A 7462-nucleotide genomic window follows, 5' to 3' on the forward strand; every position below is an offset into this window, starting at 1 on the left:
AATTTCTCGTATTCCCATACAGATTCCTAACCCCCTAACGGTGCAGTACAACTGTGCTTGCGAGTTTTTAATCGCTACGTAAATACTTATTGAATTTAAAACGAAAAACGTGGGTCGCATGTACTACGTAATTAATGCATGAATGGTTCACCTCTTCAATATTATCTATTACACACTCCCAAGTTATTTACCTTAAATTCTAAAAGAACTTTCATAGTTAGTAAATATTCATGAGCACTGAATTTTGGGATTGTCGTTATAGGGTTAGAAATCTGTATTTGGGTAGGACAAATTATTTTAATTTTTTAGTCTATTTTAAAAACATATTACATTAAAATTTTTTTGATTAAAATAACTTGTTTGGTATGTTAGATGTAAGTAGAGGCGTGAGAAAAATGTGCAGCGGGTTAAATATATACTCAACTGTCTGTTTCTCGTAGCAAAACCATAAAAGCTACCGTTCACTATCTGACAGGCGAGTGGACCACAGTGCGTCAAATTTAATTGAAATTATCTTGTATTGGAAGACTCTGCACGAGATCTGGTTTGCAGTAAATGGAATTTGGTATATTCTGAAGATTCTATTTGCGTAATGTGTTCACCTAACTTGGTAAACCATAAACTATCATACGTATCGACAATTACGTCGAGTTCACATGAAAATCATTTTTGTCAACTGGTAGTATACAGTCTTACTAATTTGTTGCTGTAAACGAAACTATAATGAAAACATAGTACAGCTATTGCAGAACACATGCCAGTTCCAGATTTTCGTGCTGACCAGTTTGGCAGTTTCAGTGAGCTGAACTGGTTGTTACACACGGAGAGTGCGATCTCTGCTCCACGCCTCCACGTGCTCTGGCCGGGGTGTCAGCCGCACAGTGAGTCTGAACAGGCTGTAGGTGGCCAGGAGAGTCCTGGTCACCGCTCTTGAGGAACACAAAGCACTGCTCCACAGTTAAGACATGGGGCAACACAACGGCGTGCAGTCCATCATCATGGGTATCCAAAACTCAGCACAGCGTGGAAGCTCACGTGCTACATCGGAGCCTCTGGACCTAGTGAGACAGAATCAGCCAGAGTATGCATTTATTTCTCCTTAATTTGCCTCCACGCAGGTTGAAAACGAGTTCACAAAGAATTAACGTTAGTTGTTGGACTTGTTGAATTTAAAACGAAAAATGTGGGGCGCACGTAATACATAACTGATGCTTGAGTAGTTCATCTCTTCAGTATTATGTATAGCACACTCCCCTCGTTTTTTTTTTTAATTCTACACGTACTTTCATAGCTATTAAAAATTCATGAGCACGAATTTTCAGGATTGTCTGTATAGTGTTAGGAATCTGTATCATTCTACTAAATATTTATAGTGTTGGCTGGAAGGCGTGATGGATAAATTCCAGCCCGATAACATGAGAAATTGTAACCATACTTCGCTTATTCTTACAAGCCGCTCTGGCGAAGAATTTACCTGATCTACTTACTTTTTTGGGGAGGAATATATTTGGTCTGAGCTAACAGGTAACTTTGTGGGACTGCTGGGATGCTGCTGGAAGGCGGGGGCGGGGGCAATCATGATCTACTGTATTCATTTATTTTTTAACAGGTCCGCCATATTATTCAGTTTATTTGAGAAGCATAGACACACGTACGAAAGAAAATACAAAAATGTTTTTTACAAGATGTGAAGCTAAATCAGACACAAAGACTTGTTAAGATTTACTGACTCAGTATAAACTCACGTTTTAATTCGCAAGTTTTAATTCACGCTTCATAATAAAAGTTACACAAGCGATAATTATTTTCCATACCCAACACAGTTTTTCTGTTTCTCAAAGGAATATCTTAGATTTTAATTAAAGCTACAGTCTCACAATTAGATAAACTAGACCGTTACGAGATGGGTGTGCTCAACTTGAATCACTTTGAGCTGCTCGTGTCCTATGCACCACGTATTTCCTGCTGCAGGGAAACTAGCAAAGCCACAAACGTGATTTAACAACCATGACGAGCGGAACCACTAGCGCTTGCATGTTGCTTGCTAAAGTTCTCTTTCAACTCGTCTCAACGAACTTTTCCGTTCTGCCACTCTAAGCAACGTAAATTTCTACTGTTTTCCGGACCTTTCCCCTTGGTTCCTAGTGGAATCGAATACTACCCCTTTGATTCGTCCTTCAGCAGCCGCCATTCGTACTTTGCGTGCCAACGCTCGCGTGGCTGGCGCGTCGCACTGCAATCTGGAATCGAGCCCCTGCTGCCCCAATGGTCGTAGGGCGTCACTGCTGTTGGTCGCTACGGAGGAAACGGTTCTGCTGGCTGCCAGCAGAACACGAGCCTCCACGTCACATCGTTCGGCCATTGCAGATGTGAAATAGGAAGCCGGGCTGTCCAAGCACTGAGCACATCAACCTGGCGGACACACCTAATATACACTCCTGGAAATGGAAAAAAGAACACATTGACACCGGTGTGTCAGACCCACCATACTTGCTCCGGACACTGCGAGAGGGCTGTACAAGCAATGATCACACGCACGGCACAGCGGACACACCAGGAACCGCGGTGTTGGCCGTCGAATGGCGCTAGCTGCGCAGCATTTGTGCACCGCCGCCGTCAGTGTCAGCCAGTTTGCCGTGGCATACGGAGCTCCATCGCAGTCTTTAACACTGGTAGCATGCCGCGACAGCGTGGACGTGAACCGTATGTGCAGTTGACGGACTTTGAGCGAGGGCGTATAGTGGGCATGCGGGAGGCCGGGTGGACGTACCGCCGAATTGCTCAACACGTGGGGCGTGAGGTCTCCACAGTACATCGATGTTGTCGCCAGTGGTCGGCGGAAGGTGCACGTGCCCGTCGACCTGGGACCGGACCGCAGCGACGCACGGATGCACGCCAAGACCGTAGGATCCTACGCAGTGCCGTAGGGGACCGCACCGCCACTTCCCAGCAAATTAGGGACACTGTTGCTCCTGGGGTATCGGCGAGGACCATTCGCAACCGTCTCCATGAAGCTGGGCTACGGTCCTGCACACCGTTAGGCCGTCTTCCGCTCACGCCCCAACATCGTGCAGCCCGCCTCCAGTGGTGTCGCGACAGGCGTGAATGGAGGGACGAATGGAGACGTGTCGTCTTCAGCGATGAGAGTCGCTTCTGCCTTGGTGCCAATGATGGTCGTATGCGTGTTTGGCGCCGAGCAGGTGAGCGCCACAATCAGGACTGCATACGACCGAGGCACACAGGGCCAACACCCGGGGTGATGGTGTGGGGAGCGATCTCCTACACTGGCCGTACACCACTGGTGATCGTCGAGGGGACACTGAATAGTGCACGGTACATCCAAACCGTCATCGAACCCATCGTTCTACCATTCCTAGACCGGCAAGGGAACTTGCTGTTCCAACAGGACAATGCACGTCCGCATGTATCCCGTACCACCCAACGTGCTCTAGAAGGTGTAAGTCAACTACCCTGGCCAGCAAGATCTCCGGATCTGTCCCCCATTGAGCATGTTTGGGACTGGATGAAGCGTCGTCTCACGCGGTCTGCACGTCCAGCACGAACGCTGGTCCAACTGAGGCGCCAAGTGGAAATGGCATGGCAAGCCGTTCCACAGGACTACATCCAGCACCTCTACGATCGTCTCCATGGGAGAATAGCAGCCTGCATTGCTGCGAAAGGTGGATATACACTGTACTAGTGCCGACATTGTGCATGCTCTGTTGCCTGTGTCTATGTGCCTGTGGTTCTGTCAGTGTGATCATGTGATGTATCTGTCCCCAGGAATGTGTCAATAAAGTTTCCCCTTCCTGGGACAATGAATTCACGGTGTTCTTATTTCAATTTCCAGGAGTGTAGTTCGGCGTATTTCAGAAAGTATCAGGGGTTGCATTGGTTCAGGCTGGCCACTGTTTCAACCGTCCCACTGCTCCTTCAAACAAGACTTGCCCGCTCGTTGTCGTTTACGAACCAACGTCTCCCTGCGAAATAGGGCACAAGGAGTTTCGTGAATGACGGGTGAGAGGGGTTGTACCTCTGACTCTAGTACTGCTGCTCTGACTGCCGTTTGAAGCCGTGTTGTACGCAATGGCATCCGAGAGCATTATAATTAGGACAGCTCTGTAACTAAGCCCATTTATCCACACCAGTCTAGAGGTCTGCAGCTGCATGGCCAAGCCGTGTGGTCGACAAGTGGTTGTCTCGTGAACGAGAAGTCGAATGAACTTCATACCCACTGACGGCAGGTGGTTTGTCCTAAACTGCACAGTAGCACAGTGGCACACGCTTGGCGCACTGTTTAGCCACGATGTTCTCCCTTCACTCACCACTACACCGTAAACTTCCATCCCTGTACTGTTCAACAGAAGTGGCATTGTCAACTGCGGTGAGTATTATCAGACTGTTTGATTGAGTTAGCTATGATATTTATGTAATATGAGCAAACATAAGCAGAACACTGGTGCATTACCAAAATTCCCTGATGGAGCCTTCCACCTTTCACAATATTTGTTGTACCATATTTGTGGATTTTGAGGAGGAGGAAATGCAGGCACTTTCAGTATCAATGCCCTGTGAAGCATTACATTACAGCTAGCAGAGGTTGAAAATACCGCTTCAGTTGTAAATTACTTTATTTTCAAACGACCGATTTCGGACTGTTATAAGCCCATCCTCAGGCATCGTACTGGAAATACCAAAAGTCGGGAGATAATTTTCACACGCCGCAACACACATAACAAAAACAAACTTTCCTTTTACATCAGTGGCAAAACAAGTTTTAAATTTAGTGGGGATATATAAGTGGCAACGTGGAATAACACGCCACAGTCATCAGTTAAAAGCCGGCCGTTGTGGCCGAGCGGTTCTAGGCGCTTCAGTCCGGAACCACGCTGCCACTACGGTCGCAGGTTCGAATCCTGCCTTGGGCATGGATGTGTGTGATGTCCTTAGGTTTAAGTAGTTCTAAGTCTAGGGGACTAATGACCTCAGATTTTAAGTCCCGTAGTGCTAAGAGCCATATGAGCCATCAGTTAAAAGAACATGCAGACGTGCCACTCCTATTTACAAGCTCCCGTTACTAATCCACAAGGAAAGTAGCGAAATTTTACAGTCTATGCTGTCAGAAAGTAATATACTAATTAATAATCTAGCAGGAATAGCATTAAAAGAACACATTAAAACTGGGGTCTATTTAAAACTGCTAATCAACCGTCGACAACTAATCGAGGCTTACATTCGATAAGACCTGAGACGCACTTTGCATCATGAAAGACAGATAGATTTTTAATTAGTGAGGGCGCAGATAATGCGACAGTACTATAATGCGCCATAGTCGTAGGATAAAATGAAAACATGCAACTCTTGTTGAAAGAGGACAATTTTATAGCTATGTAAAATGAAGTGGGTTTGCATCGCACCTTCCACTCAGTTTTCCTACAGTCCTGGACCGCCCTGTTCAATACGCTCCTTCGCTACGCATAATCCACTTTTAACTTATATCGTCTATTTTTATGTAATATTTCTGTTTAATCTTCATTTTAAATGTTGTTGTTGTTGTTGTGGCCTTCAGTCCAGAGACTGGTTTGATGCAGCTCTCCATGCTACTCTATCCTGTGCAAGATTCTTCATCTCCCAGTATCTACTGCAACCTACATCCTTCTGAATCTGTTTGTGTATTCATCTGTTCGTCTCCCTCTGCGATTTTTAGACTCCACGCTGCACTCCAACACTAAACTGGCGAGCCCTTGATGCCTCATAACATGTCCTACCAACCGATCCCTTTTTCTATTCAAGTTATGCCACAAATTTCTCTTCTCTCCAGTTCTATTCAATACCTCCTCATTAGTTATATGATCTACCCATCTAATCTTTAGCATTCTTCTGTAGCACCACATTTCGAAAGCTTCTATTCTGTTCTTGTCTAAACTACACTTCCATACTGTGTAGACTCCATACAAATACTTTCAGAAACGACTTCCTGACACTTAAATCTATACTCGATGTTAACAAATTTCTCTTCTTCAGAAATGCTTTCCTTGCCTTTGCCAGTCTACATTTTAGATACTCCCTACTTCGAACATCATCGGTTATTTTCCTCCGCAATTAGCAAAACTCATTTACTACTTTGTCTCATTACCTAATCTAATGCATCTCTTGACTTAATTCGACTACATTCCATTATCCTCGTATTGCTTATGTTGATGTTCATCTTATATCCTCCTTTCAAGACTCTGTCCATTCCGTTCAACTGCTCTTCCAGGCCTTTGATGTCTCTGACAGAATTACAATGTCATCAGTGAACCTCAAAGTTTTTATTTCTTCTCCATGGATTGTAATTCCTACTCCAAATTTTTCTTTCGTTTCCTTTACTGCTTGCTCAATATACAGACTGAATAACGTCGGGGAGAGGCTACAGCCTTGTCTCACTCCCTTCCCAACCACTGCTTCCCTTTCATGTCCCTCGACTCTTATAACTGCCACCTGGTTTCTGTACAAATTGTAAATTTAAACCACTTAATTTAAATTGTGAACGGCCGGTATTGTTGTCCAGTGTTCTTCTCTCCGTCAATAGATGGCAGCACTTTTTCCACTCTGGTTTACCAGTTTTCCTCCGCGTTCGTATCTGCTGCTCCCTGTTCTGCGGTCATAGGCAGCACACCACGCCTGGTACACGCGGCGCTCGGGGACCACAGCTCAGCGTAAGTGTCGTGATATCATTTGGATATATCCCCTGCCCAGGCAGTTGTCCGTAGTACTGTCTGGTGCCACTTGCGCATTGTCATAGGTTTCATAGCACCTAGTCCAACCGAAATGTTTTTTAAAAGTTTTTAAATCTTTTTGTAAAAATTTGTTGTTATTATGTGTGTTCCGGCGTGTGAAAATTATCCCCAGCCTTTTGGTACTTCCAGTACGACACCTGAGAATGAGCTTATAACATTCCGCAACCGGTCGTGTGAAAATAAAGTAATTTACAACTGAAGCGGTATTTACAACCTCTGCTATAATGCTCAGTTGCGGATGTTCTGTTAACAGGGTAGTTTGTACATTAGAGCTAGTTGGCGATACAACACTGCAACTTCCTGGCAGATTAGAACTAAGTGCCCGATCAGAACTGGAGCCTGGGAAGGCAGTAGGTAAGGTATTGGCGGAAGTATGGCTTTGGGGGTGGTCGTTCGGCGTGCTTGGATAACTCAGGAAGCAGACCACTTGACCACGGAAGGCAATGGTGCCAGGTGGGAGACCCGGTCTGGATTACAGTTTTCATCTTCGAGAAAAAAGTTGAAAGACAACAAACTATCTCTGCTGACTGAAAATTTGTTCTGGATATTACATATGTTTGCAAAATATTTATGTGCCGATTTTCATATCGAACTTGGTAATTTATTTAAACGAGCATCCAGATTGTCATTGTCATAAGTAGGTCTACGGAGAAAGGTTGTTAGATACATTTTCGCCTTTGATC

This window comes from Schistocerca cancellata, chromosome 2 (genome assembly GCF_023864275.1).
Source record: "Schistocerca cancellata isolate TAMUIC-IGC-003103 chromosome 2, iqSchCanc2.1, whole genome shotgun sequence".
NCBI lineage: Eukaryota > Metazoa > Arthropoda > Insecta > Orthoptera > Acrididae > Schistocerca > Schistocerca cancellata.